This window comes from Macrotis lagotis, chromosome 3, assembly GCF_037893015.1.
Source record: "Macrotis lagotis isolate mMagLag1 chromosome 3, bilby.v1.9.chrom.fasta, whole genome shotgun sequence".
NCBI classification, from domain to species: Eukaryota; Metazoa; Chordata; class Mammalia; order Peramelemorphia; family Peramelidae; genus Macrotis; species Macrotis lagotis.
Window position 1 is genome coordinate 142,044,656 of NC_133660.1, and position 20,344 is coordinate 142,064,999.

Sequence of the window (20,344 nt, forward strand, 5' to 3'; positions counted from 1 at the left end):
GTGTGATAATAATGTGGGTTAGATTTGAAACCCTATGACTGGGACTGTGCTGTGCATTGTGAGAATAGTTGTTAGGTGAGGCTGTCAGGGATAACTGATTATTGTCCTTTTCTATTAGTTCATTGAACTTTTACCTTATTTGTACTTTTTGTATCCTAGAATATGAATAACACTGGTACAAAATTCCTATTTTACAGAGGTTTAGTCATAAGGACTAAAAAAAGTCTTCCATTTTGTTGAAAAAATATAACCAAGAAATCTAACTCAGACACATAACTATAATTTGCATTCTTGTGATTTTTATAAGAATCTACTTCAAGTTATACTTCTTGAAAGCAATGCCTGTTTTGTTGTTGCTTTTACTGCTCAACATCCTAATAGGATGCCTTCATATAATAAGTAATATTATTTACTTTTAAGTATATGTTATAAATATTTGACAAAGTTAAATTAAAATCCCCTCTCCCCTTATACAAAACAATTTAAATAGGTCAACTGTTATATTAATGCTTTGAATTTTACTGAAATTTTGTCCATTTGTTTAAAATGATATGCCTGATTTAAAGAATAAATGAAGTATGTACCTCTTTTACTCCAATCTGCCCTACAAGAATTGAGAAGGAAAAAAAAATCTCTGTGTATGTTTATATATGTACATGTGTGTTTCCATTTTTCTTAGGTAATTAAAATGTATTTTATGGATAATATTTTTAAAATTTCTAGGCTTTTTAAATTTCTTCTGGGTGGCTCATTAAAAAGCAGAATTAGAAGCTGATGAAAAGAATTTTTTTAGCAAGAAACTTCAGTCCTGGTTTTTTTCAATTACTATAATATTTTGTTCCCAGTACTCAGTGTTAAGAAAATGGGAAAAATCAGAAACAGAGAGAAGATTAATTAATTTAATTAATTACTTGATATTAAATATTATTTATTAATTAAATTTCTGGGACATAGATTATTTTTAAATATAAGCTATTTGTTTCATACATTCACTTTTGTTTGTAAATATAAATTTTAAAAATCCTTTGTGTACTCCATATATTTATAAGATCTTGTAAATAATTATTGCTGAAATTCTGAGCTTCTTTTAAAAATGTATATCAAAGTAATATACTTTCAGGTCTTGCATATGATCAAAATCTGACATTTTGGGAACAGATTTTCCTACTGACAGTCATTTTCCAGCCCTCTCATTCTGTAAATAATATCTCAGAGGCTTTCTTTTCATGATTTTGAGTAGGGATTTTTTTCTTTTACAAACAATTTTAAAAATCATCAAGACTGAGAAAGCACAGTACAATGTCAAAAATGATTTTTGCAGGATATTTGAGTTGAAAACCGACAAGACAAACCATGAAATTGTGGGTACATTCCATATGAATTTAAAATAAAGTTTGATTTTGTTTTTCTACCAATGTGCAAGAAAATCTGGAAAGAGACTTTGGGCTATAACAGAAAGCTGAATATGAAATTGGTTCATGGGTTTGAATCCTGACCTGGTGTCATATATAAATAAAAATTAATAAAATAGATCACATACATTTTTTCGAAATGTCCTTAAATGTCCTTAAAATGTCCTTAAAAATGAATTTTAAGAGTCTATGAAATAAATGCTCTTAAAAACAGCAAAAACAAAAGTTTGGCTTTTAAAGTTTTGGGCAGACAGAAATGACATGAAAAGAAGTCCTAAATTCATGTATTTGTCAGTTCGAGATCTATGATAATGTGATAGATTTGAATTAAAACAACATTGTGAATTTAGTAAACTGTGTGTAGTATTGTCTTTATCCTGTTACGACCCTTTTCTCCTGTTTATTCTTATACTTAGAGTATTTCTATCATGATACTCTATTCATTTTCTTCCTGGACCACTCTTCTTCATGCTTTCCAAAACTATGGCTGTTTTCTTTCATGTGATAGAATTGATATTAAAATGCTGGATTTGGTTCAAATCTGCTTTTGGCTATAGGAAAGTCAAAATATTTAATTTTTTTTTCCTCACACTCAATTTCTCCATTTTTAAAACCTGTGAAATAATAACATCATATGTTTTCCTATGACTCAAATGAACATAAATAAAATATTTTAATATATAAATTAAATTATAATTGTCCCTGTCTCCCCTCTATTGAAATTTAGTTTTACTATGCCTCCTTCCCTTTTGGCCTTTAGACTAAAGAATTTAATATGCTGCTTTCTGGTTGAGAAAGCTCTAAAGTTTAAATTTTCAACCTTGTATATTTTAATTTTAAACTCTTCTTTTGTAGTCCAACCAATTCTTAAAAGTGTTTCTTCAAATCTAGGTCAGCTACTAGAAAAGTAAATGAAAGAAATACTAAAAGAAATACTTCTGGCATTTGAGTTCATCAGAATTCTCAAATTCAGATGTGATTGTTAATATCATTGTTAATTATTGTTAATAATTTTTAATAATCTACTCCATTTTCCTGTGAGGTATACCTATAGTCAAAAGTGGTTGATAAATTAGCTACTGAATTTAAACTTTTTGGATAGTTAAGCACAATTATAAAGTACAAAAGGAAAACTTTGAGTTGAAGATGAACCAGGATGGTTTTCAAAGCTAGTCATCCTGCTACTTTGATATAATTTGCAAGCTATAATTGGTATAAGACAGATAGACTGTTTAGTAGTCATTTAATCATTTCAGTTTATCATTTTAGTTTCTCTGTTCCTTTCAGGTACCTTTGTGTCTAGTGTAAAGCTTATTCCACACAACAATAATGTTTACTATGATATCTCTTATCTGGACAAAATTATCAGATCTGTCACATAGTACAAAAAGCTTGTTTTCTAAAATTTTTCCAAAGTCTGCAGATTGTCATTTTTATAAGAATACTGGAGAGAAAGAGAAAATGTAATCAGATATCAGCTTGATTATCTTGGTGATCTTGGCACTCAGACTTAGGAGAAAAACTCTCTATTTTATGTAAAGATATTGAATGAGAATTCTTCTTATACCCCTTATAACACTCAATACTTTAAATGTTGTGTTGTATTTGAAAGAGTTGCTTCAACAGCAAAAATGAAGAATCATTTTCTTTTGGAAGGACCAACAAGGGTCTTTGAATAATACTAAATAATATATCTTGCTTCTGAAGGTATAAGGTCAGAATTAGAGAAGAAAAAAAAAACACTTCCATCCATTTTATATTTGGAAATTTTCCTTTTTATACAAAGTTCATATTTTAGATATGTCAAGATTCTTTTGAGATTGTTTATCAACTTTATTTCTAAGGCAATGGAAATATAATGTATTCAAATGCTTTGGACAACTCTGAGGTCTTCTTTACTGTACATCTTAACCTGTTGCTTTAGATATATTTGGTTTTTATTTGCATAGTTAAGTGCTGGAAACAAAAAGTTTTTCTATACTGATTTAGAATATGATTTAGAATATGCACTCAAGTAGTTATAGATAACTTTTTCTTTGTTAGATTTTTTTAAAGTGAGTCTTTATTCTGTAAACTACTTAGAGAAGACTCTGAAGGGTAATATTTATGACTGTCTTTTCCATTTATGTGCCTTCTCATCAAAGAGACCATCAAGGGAGGAAAAAAAAGTTCCAAGGGGAATAACTTATTCTAGGACTTAGTTGCAGATGATGTTCATTCATTCATTTATTCATCTTTGTCTCCATTTATTCATCCATGTTTTCATTTATTTATTAGATTCTCAATCTGTGATATTAGCAATATGGGGGAATTTGAACATGGAAAATTTTTCCACCAAAGCAATTTAGTTTCAAGGGATATCAAAATTTTAAATATTCCTGAGACAAATAATCAGAGGTAAGACTTGAAACCAGGTCTTCTTGAAACCAATTCTTATCTTCTGTAGACTATTTCATTTTACTTCTCTTTGGACTTAATAATGACCATATCTGCTTTTGCCTATCATTTATAGTTGTTTCATGAGATTGATGGAGGCTAATCTACAGAACTGAGTATTCTATGAACATTATAGTTTTTGATAATTCAGGTATCTGAATTTTTATTTTATTTTAATAATTTATTTGTTTTTATTTTATTTTAATATTTTAATTTCATTTTACTGATTCAGAGTTTAGAAAATCATTCCACCAATAAAACTTAGCTCAACATTCAAACAAATTAATTGAAATGCCTTATGAATAGAAGAATAAATTTTTCTGACCCAAACATTCAGAATGTCTTTTAATTAGCAGATAATGAGTTTGACATGATGAATAGCTATCAGTTTTATAGACATTTTATAGCAGAATAAAATAGAAAAATACTGTTCATATGGATCTTTTAAGTTTTTGAACACAATAAAAGTTTGCATTCCTAAGTGTTGATGTTTAAAATGAATTATCTGCTCAATATCCTGTGAAATAGGTAACACATGTCTTATCATACATATTTAATAGGACAAAACTAGGAGGAAGTTAGGTAGAATAGTGGAGAAGGTTTGGACCTGGAGTTAGGAAGATCTCAAATACTTTTTAACCATGTGACCCTGGGCAAGTCACTTCAGCACTGCCTGCTTCAGTTTTCTCAACTGTGAACTAGGGATAATAGATTAAGTAGATCAACAATATCAAATGAGGTAAAATTTGTAAAGTGTTTAGTACAGTGCCTGGAGCATAGCAAATGTTATATAAATGTTAGCTGTTATTTTGAGCAAACAATGGAAGGCCTGGAGTCAGAAGACCTAAGTTTCAAATCTAGCCCTAAGACATTTTCTACTTGTGTGACCATGGACAAGTCATGTAATCTGTTTGTCTCAGTTCCCTCATCTGCAAAATGAGCTGGAAAAAGAACTACACATATATACGTATATAATATGTGTGTATGAGTACACAGATGCACTTATATAAAAGATGGACACAATGATCCTTTTCATTTCAGAGTTATTTGGATACTATAGGTAATAGAAGTGATATTACAAACACCAACCTTATAATTCCCATGGGATCACAATCAATTTTAAGATTGAAATATAAAAATTCATTTAGAAGTAAAAAACATATTAATGTCTATGCAAAATCCCTCCTGATGAAATCTAATTATGACTATATATGTCTATATATCTATATATATTTATATAGATATATAGACATAAATTAAAGAGAGTTTTGAAGATTATGGAAGGTGCTAAATATAATATTGGAAAGATTACAATGGTCTACAGCAAGATAACATTAGAGTTAATTAGTACCAGCCTGCTTCAGTTTTCTCAACTGTGAACTAGGGATAATAGATTAAGTAGATCAACAATATCAAATGAGGTAAAATTTGTAAAGCGTTTAGTACAGTGCCTGGAGCATAGCAAATGTTATATAAATGTTAAGAAGCTCAAGTGTTGGGGTGGCTAAGTGCCTCACTGGATAGAGCATCAGCCCTGGAATCAGGAGTACCTGAGTTCAAATCCAACCTCAGATATTTAATAATGGCCTTAGGCAAGCCACTTAACCCCATTTGCCTTGAGGAAAAAAAAACTCAAGTGTAATAATATTTATAAACCACTTAACAGACAGCCTGACACATAATAGAGTTTAATAAATGTTTATTTTCTTCCCTGAATCAGATTTTTCATTATTACCATGCATTCTTCACACAGTTGCCAAAGTTATTTTCCTGAAGCACAGTTCTTACTATTACTTCCCCTTACTCTCTAAACACTGACTTACAAGAAATAACATCTATTGGTCTTAAATAGTAAAGAAATTGTTTCATGAAAACACATTTGTAATATCTAGATTTTTTTTAAGTAGTCCCTAGAGGTAACTGTGGTCTACTATATCTTTGTTTAATTTCTCTCATTCTATATAAATTGCAATGTAGATAAATGTACTCTCTGTTGGCAGTTGACTTCTTGTATCTATAGAATAAGTAGAAAATGGAAGCTCCTTGACAATTGCCTTCACCATAGTACATAAAAACTTGATGTCTATGGTTTAAAGTGTTGGGGTGGGGTTTAAAAAATGTGCAGCAACAGAAAAGCTATAAAATAGACCATTTCTCACTGAATCTTTTTTCCAAGGCTCTCATTGAGTATTAACTATTCGCTAAAAATGATTCCACGGAAAGGCGGGTTAGGCCACAAAAGCATCCCATATATTGTAGGATGGTTGCACAGTTGCCAGAACTTAATAACCAGATGTCACAATAGATCTAGGCTTGACCAGAGCTTTGTATTTTGTAATGAAAGCCCCTGTTCTGTGGTTAATTTTCTACACCATCTGTTAAGCTACACATAAATTTAACTTAGAGAATTAAAAGAAAGCATTTTAAATAGCTACTATTTTGATAAAAATAAAATAAGAAAATATAACTAATCTGAAGCAGAAATTTAAGAACAATTTACTTTAGAAATGCATCATGATATTGTAATTTGCCTAAAGTTGAAATATAGGGGGCAATTCTCTTCTTCAGTAACCACTGAATAGGCTTGCATCAGAAAATTTGAGTCCATTCTTTTGCAAAATATAAAAATAATCTTAGCGAAATATAATAAAGCTATAAGGGGATGGTTGAGTTACTGATTTTATTTAGGTTGAATTTTTTTCTAATGTAATGAATTTAAAGTATTTTTTAAAGAAGGCATTTTCATGCAAAATGATAATGTTGATAGACGTGCTGAAAGAAGTGATGGGAAAACTTTTGAAACTACAGGGTGTAATGTTTTCATCTTATTATCTTAGAATAAGGTTATATTATATTATTCATTGCTTATTTATTTATATGTACTATTCTTTTCTTTTGGTAAATGCTGAGTACAAATTCTTCTTGTTCCTTCTACCCCTTCCTAGCTCACTGCATTATTACACTGTTTTGCTAGACAGATGCTTCTTGATTTTTATCCTTGATTTTTATCTTTTATTCATTAAAAGATAATTCTAAATCTTTTGCTACTAGAAGCTAAAAAACTGCTAAATTTTTATGTGATCCTATGAATTCATGATATTTGAATTTTTTCTTTCTGTATACTTGAAATATTTTCTCTTTGACCTGAGAACTCTGGAATTAAGCCATTCTATTCTTGGTGGTTTTCATTTTAGGATCTTCTTCATAAAGTGATTTTTTTTTATTTTTTTTTGCAAGGAAAATAGGGTTAAGTAGCTTGGCCAAGGCCAAACAGCTAGGTAATTATTAAGTTTCTGAGACTGGATTTGAACCCAGGTACTACTGACTCCAAGGCCAGTGCTTTATCCACTATGCCACCTAGCTGCCCCCATACAGTGATTTATTGGATTGTTTCAAATTCCATTTTATTCTCTAGACATATAATTTTCTATAATATGAGATCCAACTATTTTTAATTTGACTTTCAAGTTGTCTAACAATTCTAATCTATTTTCTAGCTGTTTTCTTTTTTCCAATGAAATCCTACATTTTCTTCCATTTTCTTTTCATTCTTTTGATTTTTTATTGTTTCTTTATGTCTTGTGAAGTTACTAGTTTTCACTTGCATATTTCTGCTTTTTAAATAGAATTTTAATAAACTTTTATGCTTTTTTTCATTTGATCAATTCTTTTTTTAAGATTTTTTCCCCATTTTTATATATTCTTTATTCACTTAGGGATTAATAAGTTTTTATTTATACCTTATGCATATTTACACAAAGAAACATTTGTTTATAAAACTCTTTCCATTTTCTTTTATTCCTAATTTATATTTTATTCTGTTTTTCCAAGTTTTTAACATTCATCCTCATGCATAGTTATAAATTACTTAATTTCCTTCCACCCTCCCTTCCCCCTCCCCTTAGTGGCATATTGTCTAGTGAACAGTGGACATGGGCATTTGTGTTTAACATACTTACCTATTAGTCATTTTTTGAATGAGGAAAAAGGACTAAGTGAAAAGAAAGAAAATCATGGGATAGGAAGAATAATCATGAAATAAAGGGACTTTTTTAAGGTCAATGTAGTGTTCATTCAGATTTTGTAGGAGTTTTTTTGTTTGTTTATTTATTTTGCTTTAATTTGTTTTGTTGTATGGATGTGGATTGCATTGTCCAAAACAGGTGTCCCAGGTTGTCCAAGTTCTCTGATTGACTGAGAAGAGAGGCATCCATCAATTTAAAACTATTTTTTTAGTGAATTTGTGGACCTCTCCTACTATTAGGCCATTTCTTTTTTTACGTTTGATTTTCTTCAGTACATTTGTGCCTCTCCTTCCATGTTGTTAATTTCCTTCTTTTTCCCTCCTTTTTATATCTGATAATTTGATATTTTATTTTTCTAATTATATGCAAAGATTCATCCTTTTGCAAATTTTTGAGTTCCACATTTTTCTACCACCCTCCCTTCTCTCTACCTCCTCGTGGTAGTAAAGAATCTGATTATTGTGTTTAACATGCATATATACATGTTAAACATATTTCCATATTAGTGATGTTATAAAAAAATTACAATTAAAAAAGTTAAATAATTAAAAAGTGAACATAGTATGCTTGCTTTGCATTCAGACTCCAAAATTTTGTTTTATACCTTTTTTTTACTCTTGATATGAATGGTATTTTCCTCAGTAGAACTCTTTGTTTTTTATATTTAATAATTTTCTTGTTTCACTATCATTTCTTTTCCCAAATTTCTCTACCATTTTATATTTTTAATCCTCCAGGAATTCTTGTTTACTTGTGTTTTATTAGCAATTTTTGAGGCTTTGTATATTGTTCTTTTCAAATTTTTTTATTCACCTGAGTTTGTTTCATTTTTCCTTGCCATTTTAGTACCTTTTTAAGAGTACCTTCTATTTTGCTATTGTTTTCTCAATTTTCTATATATTTCTTGACTTTGAAATTTATGTTAAACTGGGGATTTGCTCACATAGAACTAGAGAGACACTTTGCTCAGCTTTTTTCATCCTGCTATTTTCAGAACCAGTTCTGAGGACTTGCAAATTTTCAGTGCTTACAAGTTACAATGATCTATAGAGAGGTCTGGTTACTAATTTCCTCATCTGTGGGTTCTTACCCTTGCTTCCCTACAGTTTTAAGTGCAAGCACCCCTCTTGGCTCTGGAACTCTGATCAGGAGCCTTTCTCCCTCATCATAAAGACATTCCACTCTTGGTGGTCAATATGGCAGAATAAGCTTTAAGTTATTGCAGCTCTCCCATATTTATTTTTAAAAAGTCATAAAATAGAAAAAAAAAATAATGCAGAACACAAGAACCAGCAAAGGGACAGCTTGTAAAAATCTCTTAACACAAGAAATTTGAATGAACCTTAGGAAGGTCTAACTAACTCTAGTAAAGAGAGAACAGGGGTGGGCAGTCCAAAACAATAAACATCCCAACAAACTAGCAGTAAGCCTCAAATCAACAAATCAGTAGGAGAATCTGAGTCTCCATGTGATCAAGCAAGTAGCTACCAACACCACTTGCCTTAGAATAAGCAGAAGAACAAGTATACTCCAGCAATGAGAATCATTGTGCGCTCCAGCAGAGCTCTGAACAGATAGTAATTATCCAGTGGCCAAGGCACCATATGCTTTAACATAGCTCTAGGACGATAAGCTTCCTCCATCAGCCAAACAACCAAATGCTTCAGTGTAGCTCCTGAAAATTACAGAATCACACCACTTGGATTAAAGGCACATGCCAGACAACATCACTAAGACCTCAGTTCAGCAAAGTAAACTACCAGATCCCTAAAGCTTCAAGAACTAACAGTTATACCAAACCAAGAGTCCTTCTATGTCCCTGGGACACATAAGTGTAAAACCAGGTCAATAGTCAGGACCCATAGCCACTGGCACAAGAAGACTGAGATTATGCCTCTTCTACCCTAAGAACTGAAATTAAAAAAGAAGAGGAAAAGAAAAAAGAAGAAGAATACGAAAGAAAAAATATTTGTAAAAATCAAACAAAATGAATTAGATCTTATAAAGTTATCATGGTGACTGGGCAGACCAAGATACAAACTGAAAAGATGGCAGCAATTTCAAAACATCTATAAGTAGCAATCCAAAGAAAAATGTGAAATGTTCTAAAACTTAGAAAGAAGTGATGAAAGAAGGGGCAGCTAGGTGGTGCATTGGACAGAGCACTGGTCCTGGAGTCAAGAGGTTCTGAGTTCAAATCCAGCCTCAGACACTTAATAATGACCCAGCTATCTGACCTTGAGAAAGCCACTTAACCCCATTGCCTTGCAAAAACTAAAACAAAGTGATGAAAGATCTCAAAAAGGAGTTTAAGAATCATATAATCAAGGTAGAAGAAAAATTGGGGGAAAAATGGATGCTTATAAAGGAGAATTGACCAAATGGGAAAAGGGATACAAAGTCACTGAGGAAAACAACTCCTTAAAAAGTATAATTGGTCAAATGGAATAGAAAGTATGAAAGTCATTTGAGGAAAATGACTCTTTAAAAGTTATAATTGTGTAAGTGAAGTTAATGAGTCTGAGACATCAAGACTCCATCAAATAAATTCAAAAGAATAAAAATATGGAAGAAAATGTTAAATAATTAAAGGGAAAAATAACTGACCTGGAAAACATATCTAGAAGAGACAATATCAAAATCATTGTACTTCTTGAAAACACTAATCAATAAAAAGATATGGATAGCATCTTTCAAGAAATTATCAAGGAAAATTGACCTATTGTTCTGGGACCAAAGGACAAAAAGAAATTGAAAGAATCCACTGATCACCTCAGGAAAGAGATCCCAAAATAAGACTCCTAGAAACAATATAGCCATAATTCAGAGCTATCAGGTCAAGTTTAAAATAGTATAAATGACCAAAAAATCAACAAAAAGTGGTTGAAATATCAAGAAGCCACAATGAGAATAACACACTACTTGTCAGCTGCAACATTAAAGATCAGAAGATACAAAACTTGATATTCTGTAAGGCAAAGGAGGTAGCTCTATAATGAAGAATCACTTAATTTGTAAAATGAAGCATAATACATCAAGGAGAGAAATGATTATTTAATGAACAGAAAGATTTCAACTTTTAGAGAGAGAAAAACACATCTAAACCAAAATTTTGACCTCTACTATCCAGATCAAAGAGAAACACAACTAGGCAAAAAGGAAAAAGAAAACATGAACAATCTGATGAAACTAAACTGTTTGCATTCCATCATAGGAAGTAAGAATTGTAATTCTTAAAAATTGTATCACCAATAATATAGCTAGAAGAAATACACATATTAGAGGTTATGGGTCTAAGGTAAATTTGAGGAAATGTCAAAAACATTAATAAATGACAAAAAAAAGAGTACAATGGGTGCGGAAAAAAGGGAGATATGGAATGGGATAAATTATTTCACATGAAGTGGCATGAATGACCTGCTACAGTGGAGAAGATGAGAGGGGAGACTGTGAGCATTACTTGAACCTTACTCGCATTGATAATACATCAAAGAGAGAGAATGACTAATAATAGATATAGAAATCTTACCCAATAGGGAAGTAGGAGGAAGTGAAATTACATAAATGTGGAGGGTTTGGCACTGACAGAAGGGAGAACACATTACAGGAAGTGGTAGATAGAAGTAAAATACTGTGGAGTAGAGAGAGGGTAATAGGAGAAGCAGGACAAATAGAAGGAACAGTAGAATGGAGGATAGCAATCATAACTGTGAATATGAATGGAATGAAGTTCAGCCTAAAACAGCAGCAGATAGCAGAATACATTAAAAACAAGAGTGCAATATGTTGTTTACAAGAAACACATTTGAAACTGAAACACACACAAAGAGTAAAGGAAAGGGCCTGGAAGAGAATATGATATGCTTGTGCTGAAGTAAAAACGTAGGGTTAGCAATCCATGTCAGAAAAAGTAAAATCAAAAGGAGGTCTCAATGAAAGAAATAAGGAAGGAAACTTCATCTTGCTAAAAGTATTATCGATAAAGAAGTAAAATTAATATGAAATATATATCTATAAATACCAAAAGTTATTTGGTAATTTGATTTAGGAAAAGAAGAAAATTAAATATCCAGAATCAAAAATGAAAGTAGTAAATAAAATATCAGCAAAGAGATTAACAAGGCAATAAAAACAATATATTATAAGAATTTTTTGCTATGATCAGGTTGGATCACGAATGTAAGATTGACTCAATGTTAGGAAAACTATCAGCATAATTTACCATATCAATAATAAAATCAATATAAATCACATGATTATCTCAAAAGACCCAAAAAAATCCTTTGTCAAAACACAGAACCCATTTACTAGTAAAAATACTAGAGATGTGGAGCCAAGATGGTGATACAAAGGCAGGGAATTTCCTAAACTTCAGTCCTTCCAAATATCTTTAAAAATGAGTCTAAACATGAGTCTAATCTTAGAATGACAGAACTCACCAAAAAAAGAGAAGCCATTTTCCAGCCAAAGACAACTTAAAAGGATTGCAGAGTGAGAGCACAGTCCAATGCAGACTTAGACAATGCAAACCAGGAGCAGAGCTTAGAAGTCTCAAAATAACCAATGTAATTCCAGTCATAAATGATGTTGACTAGTGATCTGATGGTGTTGTTCCCATAACTCCCTCAGGCAACTTCCAGAAAACCAAAGCCTTTGTGTTATGAAGATAGCATGACTGAAATTGGAAGGTCTGACAGGACAGCCATAATGAAGATTAGTCCATTAAGAGGCAGATATGGATGTATTGGATTGCTGTATCCCTTCACCAGATATTACTTGTTAGTTCTTCCCCAGCATAATTGGTGTGCTGAGGTACCTTGCTGATACCTAAGGAAGAGAAACCAAAAGACTCCTACAGTATCCAGACCATCAGGCCTTCACTATAATAAACAATGTGAAAGTCATGCTACCATTAATTTGGTGTTATCCTTTTTGAAATCCAAGGACAATTGCATCAGAAGTTTTCCTTCCATGGATGGTAAGAGGGACCACACAATTTCTCAGAAGGAAATTACAGGAATCTGCTTATGTTCGTTTAGGTCTCTGTCATTTTGTACAAACTCAGATTTCTTTCATGAACTGAGTGGTAGCTCTAGCATACCAGAGCTGGTGACTCCAGTGAAACAGGGAGCAGGAAGTCATCACACTTACAGAGCAGAAAAGAATGCTTAAGATATAACTCCTAGAACAGAGCACAGAGTAGCAGAGTAGTAAGCACTTCTCCTTAGGTCATATCACCTTGGAAGAACTGAATGCTTCATATTCCTAGAAATAACTCTGAAAACAACTACACAAATAAAGCTCAAATTTATAAGAGCACAAGTTATTCTCCAATTGATAAGTAGGCAAAGGATATGCATAGACAGTTTTCAAATTAAGAAATCAAAGCTATCTATAGGCATATGAAGAAGCTTACCAAATCAGTTTTGAGTTGAAAAATCAAAATTAAAAGAGTTCTAAGGCACTATTCCACCTTTTGAATTGGCTAATATTACCAAAAAATGATAAATTGTGTAGGTGTGTAGGAAAATTGAGACATTAATGTACTATTAGTGAAGCTGTCAAATGGTTTAACCATTCTGGAGATCAATTTGAAACTATGCCCAGACAGAAACTAAAGTGAGCATACCTGTTAATAAAGTAAAAATATTAGTGGGTCTGTATCCCAAAGAGATAAGAATAAAGGTTAAAGCTTTACATGTAGAAAAATAATTATAGCAGCACTTTTTGTGATGGTAAAATGTTGTTAATTGAAGGAATGCCCATTTACTGTGGAATGGTTTCACAAGTTATGGTATCTAAATGTATTGGGTTATTATTGTGTATTAATAAATGGTAAACAGTCAGATTTATTAAAAAACCTTGGAAGGACTTATGAACTAATGAAAAATGAAATGAGCAGAACCAGGAAAACAGTAGATACAGTATTAGTGTATAAAGTATATAAAAGATTCAAAGGAAAATGCTATCTATATTCAGATGAAGATGTGGGGGACTTTGAATGCAGAGTGAAGTATATTGTTTTAATTTCTTTATTATTTCTCCTGATTATCTGTTTCTTCTTCCATAAGTGACATTAATATTCAAATATATTCTACATAGTGACATATATAAACTCTATCAAACTAACTCCCATTTTCAGAAGAGGAGAGGGGAAAAAGCAGAAAGGAGAAAAATTTAGAACTCAGAGTCTTATAAAACAATGCTAAAATTTTCACAATATGTGATTGGGGAAAAATAAAATATAATTGAAATGTATAAAATGCCATATTCAAAGATAAAGCATGTACAAAAATGGAATCAATAACAAAGTAAAATGTTTCATTTTTAACTATGACATTTTCTAAAATAATATGAAGATAAGAAGAGTTGTTCAACTGGGGAATGGGTATGAGACTGGTCATATTGAGACACCTATTATATACAAATCCAGTTTTAAAATAAAAGTTCAAATCTGAAAGTAATGCAAGTATGATAGAACTACCTCCAATTAAGAGTTTACTCTAGGGATCCTAATCATAGCACAGGCTATGTTAATATATTTATTAAGAAATTTTCATAGTTCTCATTGAATCAATGATTATCTTTAAAAAAAAATCTTAAAATTTTGGAAATCCAAGACACATTAGTAGATTCACAGAAGAGGTCTATATAACATGGATTAACAATCATTCTGAAATGCATAAGGGTGAAAAGAGTAACATATTTCAATGGTTCCACACCTGCAACAGGTTATAAGAGCCTTATACTCTCAATATTGAATTGGAATGCAAGTTTTCACAAGACAGTAACTTTTTCTTTAATCTGTATCCTTAGTGCCTAGAAACTAGGAATCACATAATAAATATTTTTAGACTTGAATCCTGCTTTCCCCAGGAAGGAGTACTAGATGGAAGACAGGCAAATTTAGGTTCAATTCAAGGAGGGGGAAGAAAAAAAAATGAAGATACTTCCTGAAAGTTAAAAATGGCTTATACTATCTTAAGAGATAAGGACTTATTCATTTCTGAAGGTCTCCAAACAGAAATCGAAAGGAACCAGAGTTGTAATTATCTCAGGTTGAACAGTCATTTATTTCATCATATAAAGATTTTGGGAAATAATTTACTTTCTCTTCTATAATAGTTGAATCCACCTAGATTTTCTATGTTCCTTCCCTTTATAGGTCTCTGCCACATCCACACAAATGTGCCATCACATTTTTCTACAGAGGCCTAGAGCTGCCACAGTACAGTTACATTCCTACACTTAAAAAAGTAGATTTCCTGATTCATTTAATTGGATCCCCCAAAACCAGAAATATTACTAGTCTATCCATTAGTCATTTCAAGGTCAGTTTGACTTCTCTCCCAGCTCAGATTAATTTCTTCATAGTGTCAAAAGACTTATTTGTTTTAGTGAATGAAATTGAGTTCAGAATCTTATAGAGAAGATTCATGTTCAAGTTGAATTGACTTAGAAGGGCTATTGTTTGAAGGTCCCTTAGAAGTCTAAAAACCCATGTTTTCTCAAACTCTTAATTATGTAACCTAGAGTTCAAAACCTTTCTTTCTTTTTTTTTTTTGGTAAGGCACTGGAGTTAAGTGACATGCCCAAGGTCACACAGCCATGTAATTACCAAGTGTCTGAACTGGATTTGAACTCAGCTCCTCCTGATTCCAGGGCTGGTACTCTATCCACTGCTCCACCTAGCTGTCCCCTGGAGTTCAAATGTGAATGAAACTTTCCTCACTGGTGGAAATGATGCTAACCTGGTTCTAAATGATTAAAAGAAGAATAGAACTGACCTGAACAGTTAGAAGAGATATCTTCTTGCTTCAAGAGAGGACACATATCATTCCAGAGCAACTTGGAGGAGCAATCCATAGAGGACAGACTTTGAAAGTCATTTATAGGGGGAAAGTAAATTTCTAGCCTATTCTCTGTTTCACTAGAGACTAAGGGGAGTTTCTGCTTTGGTAAGAGCAAGGACTGTTTCTCTTAATTAAACTGCATGTCTTACTCTCTTACTCTAAATGGGAGAGCTGATTTAACCTGGGTATTGTCTATTAAATTCTGATCTATATAACTTTGATATCTCTTTTCCATTTAGATAGATGGATGATTTAATTCATTCTTTGTGACAGTCTTTGAATATTATCATTTGATGAGAAGGAATAATATCTTTGGATATATGATACAAACATTCATCTTTAAGGGATATTGGTAAAAGAAGCAGTTTGAACTTAATGATCATTCCCCTAGATCAACAATATTTAGGAAGACAGCTAAATATAACTAACTACCTCTTTCTTTGAAGAACAAAATAACCAATCTACCTCCTGCTCCATTTCATTCAGTTTCCATTGGAATAGATTGGCCAAAATTCCAAATATATTTATTTTTCATAACTCCCTAAAAGCATCATTTGATCTTATATATAAACTTCATGGGTAAAAACTCCAAAACATATAATTCATGTAATCTTATACATAATTTTCCTAACAAAAATACTTGCAGCATTTTTAAAGAGTCTAGTCTCTTTTCTTTAGTTCTCTGGACTTTACCCATTGGAAATAAGTTAAAACAAACAAACAAACAAAAAAAAACTCCAACAATTTAAACAGACATTTTCTTAGATGGTTCTTGATGTTGAAGGCATTCAGTGATTACTTCTATGTAAAAAAAAAACAGTGTTTGAGTATATGATTGATTTTGAACCAAACCTATCACTTATTGATTTCAAGATATACATTTTACTTGAGTGATAACAGAAAGCAAATTAATTGTTAATGCAAGGGCTAGTGGATCAGTGCAAGATTGTCCTTTTCAAAAGTCTCTTGGAATGCTTCAGAAAACAGTTAGACTTCACTGACACTATGATTATAAGATATTGAGTTGCAGTAAACTGACTAAAATTTAATTGGTGAAAGAAAACCCACTTCATTTAACCCAATCAGTGTAGTTAAGAAAAGAAGTGTGACATAGTAGACAATAAGTTGAAGTCAGGAAGAACTAGTTTCAAATCCTCCCTCAGACATTTACTTTAGCACCTCTTTGACCCTAATCTAATCATTTAGTTCTCTGAAGTTGTTTCCTTTTTCATTAAATGGGGTGGGGGGGTTAATAATATCCCAAAATTTATCAGGCCATTGTGCTGATCAAATATTAGCATTATATCTATATCTATAATCACTTTCCATATATGATCTTTATCTACTTATCTATAATTTCATTTGATCAAGTGAAATTGGTTTCATATAAATATTTAATATACATATATGTATACATCTATTGATTATATACATGTACCTATATAAAGTGCTTTGCAGAATTTCAAATGCCTTATAATGCAAATTATTTTAATTTTGTTGTTAATATTAACTTTATAAAATATCTCATAAAACAGATAAATTAATTTGTTGCTTGTTGAATAAAATGTAATTATTCTCCACTTTTTTCATTAATTTTCATTGAGTTTAATTTTATTTGTTGCTGAAAAAATCATCTAAAAATTACATTAGAGAGCTTCTTGCCATTTTTATGGAAACTTTTTTCTAAATAATTGAATCTTAGCTCAATGACACTTCCTGAATTCATTCAAAATGTACTCTAGTTTGCTTTCAGATCAATCAAGCTTAAGATAACAATTAAAATACATTCAAATAAGATCATTCAGTACAAAGTAAGCATCAAGTTGAACACTGAGGGAAAAGAAAAATTCTATACAATTGCAGGCAGAAGTCTTCATATATTTGTTTTTTAAAATTCACATTATGAATAAACCTTTGCCAGATGTTCTTAGAATGGAAAACCCTATTGAAAAGGAGATTCTTGTGGGTAGGGCTAGAGGGATACAGCACAGACCCTGGAGTCAGGAGGATCTGAGTTCAAAATAGGCTTCAGACACTTAATAATCACTTAGGTTTGTGACCTTGGACAAGTCACTTAACTCTATCACCTTGCAAACACAAAAAAACAAACCACCAAAAATATAGATCCTTGGAAGTCATTTAAAGTCCTTTATTATAAATATAATAAGGTTCCATTTCAATTCCTTCAACAAAAGTTTATTGGAGGGGTGGCTAGGTGGCGCAGTTGATAGAGCACCAGCCCTGAAGTCAGGAGTATCTGAGTTCAAATTCAAACTCAGATGCTTAATAATTACCTTACTGTGTAGCCTTGGGCAAGCCACTTAAAACCCCATTTGCCTTGCAAAAAAAAAAATTATTGGATATTTATTTTGTGTTTGACCCTAAGTACCTGGATGTCACCCAAAAAAGGACAAAAGAAATGAAAGCTAAGGAAGATAAACAAAACATTGTAACATTGTCAAAAAAATAGTACTGGAAGGACAAAGATGATTGAAAATCCATATTTATAGGATAGTTAAGAAAGAGAAATAGCTTTAGATTTCATGTAGAAGGAATGGTACAATAGTCAGAACTCTAGAATTTTAGGGGAGGGAGGAACCTCATCTTCTTCTCAATTTCATTCCATTCAATGTAAGTAAATCATGGGAACTATCTACAATGGTAATTTTTTAAAAAACTAAGGATGACTGTATCTTGAATTTTGATGTTATCTAAACTCAAATTGAAACCTGATTTCAGCTTCTGAGCTTGTGGGTAACTTCCTTTATGGATATGGAATATTGTACAAATTCTATGCTAGAGCTTATAAGGTTATAGATTTTGATCTGGAGGGAAGTCTAGAGGTATGTAAGAGGTATAATAAAGAGCATACCTATCCTAGAGTCATAAAGAGCTGCATTTAAATCTGAATTTAGATATTAGATATGTGACTACCAATGCCATTTACCTCTGTCTGAATTTCAAATATAAAATGGGGAGAATAATGACACTTTCTTCTCAGGGTTGTTGTAAGGATACAATGAATAAGACTTTTGTAACATATTTTATAAATTATTATTATTAGTAGGAGGAGGAGGAGTAGGAGTAGTAGTATTATCAGTAGTAGTAGAAGTAGTTTCATAAAGTCCACCAATATTTCCCGAAATGATTATCCCAAATTCACAAAGGTAGAAATTGGTAAAGTTTCTATTTGAATCCAAGTTCTCTGACTACACAATGTGATGTTTTAGATTTAAATACTTAGATTTAGAGTTGAAGGGTACCTTAGAGTTAATTTGATTCAATTCCCTTATTCATCAAATTTAGAACTGAAGACAAAGATAAAGGAGACTGTGATTTTCCTTGAGTTACCTGCATACAGATAGTAAGTAAATATCTAAGGTAGTATGTGAATCAGATTAATGTAAACTACAAACCAGCTTTCTACTGTTCAGCACTGTGTTTGACCTAGTCTGTAAATTGCCTTTTTTCCTATGACTTTTTATAATTTTCTTACTTGGACTCATTAGACAACTGGCCCACTATACTATTTCTAAAGTCCACCTTTTTGTCTGTGACTTCTTAAACTTAAAATTGTATATGAGGAAAGGAAAGGAGTTTCTAGACAGAGGATAATATTGTACAAAGAGAAAAGTGATAAGAGTGATCATGGTAAGTTCAAAGAAAATGGTCACTCACAGTGTTCATATTGGCAACCAGTGAGAATAAGCATTGAGGGCAGATTAAAGAAGGTCTTAAAAAACTTTGTCCATTAACCTGAGATCTAGTGTGTGAATGTGTGTAACTGTGTGTGACTCTGTGTGTGTGTGGATGTGTGTTTGCAGAAACATTTTCCTTCTTAGTGATATTCCTAATGAACATGTTTGACTGTATCTAGGAGGTCTGATGAATACATATATATATATATATATATATATATATATATATATATATATATATATATATATATGTAAACTTTGTCCCTTCTGAGGGATATCTATTCCTAGGATTCCTACAATGATGAATACAAAGTCTGTAGCTTCTGGGATTTGGGATCACTAATTAAAGATGGAAATCTAGGGTTACTGAAAGATGAGTAAATTCAAGTGCTCTCTAGAATTTTAAAACTGTTCAGAAATTTTATTACAAATTATCACAAAGTAAACAGGTTAAAACTGTTCCTCCTTCCAGAGAGTTAACCAGTACTTTAGGACAGGGTGGAAAACAAAAGGCTAGGCTAGGTTGCGGGGAGAGAGAGAGAGAGAGAGAAAGAGAGAGAGAGAGAGAGAGAGAGAGAGAGAGAGAGAGAGAGAGAGAGAGAGAGAGAAAGAGAAAGACAGACAGACAGTCATGGAAAACTGACTGGGCCAGAGATCTGATCCACCCCAAGTCGGGGTCCAGCTCAGGTTTTATAGCCTTGCCAATTATCTGGGCACTGAGGGCAAAAGGGGAAATCCCACTCCCTTATGAGACGGAAATCGGATAGAAGGTTGGAAGCTGGGTGTTGAAAATGAGAAGACAAGATACAAATGTTATATTTAACCATCTCAATATCAAAGAGCCTTCTACACCTCAACAAGATTTAACAACATTAAAGATTATTTTCTACATCCAGAACTCACTGTAACAAATCTGCATA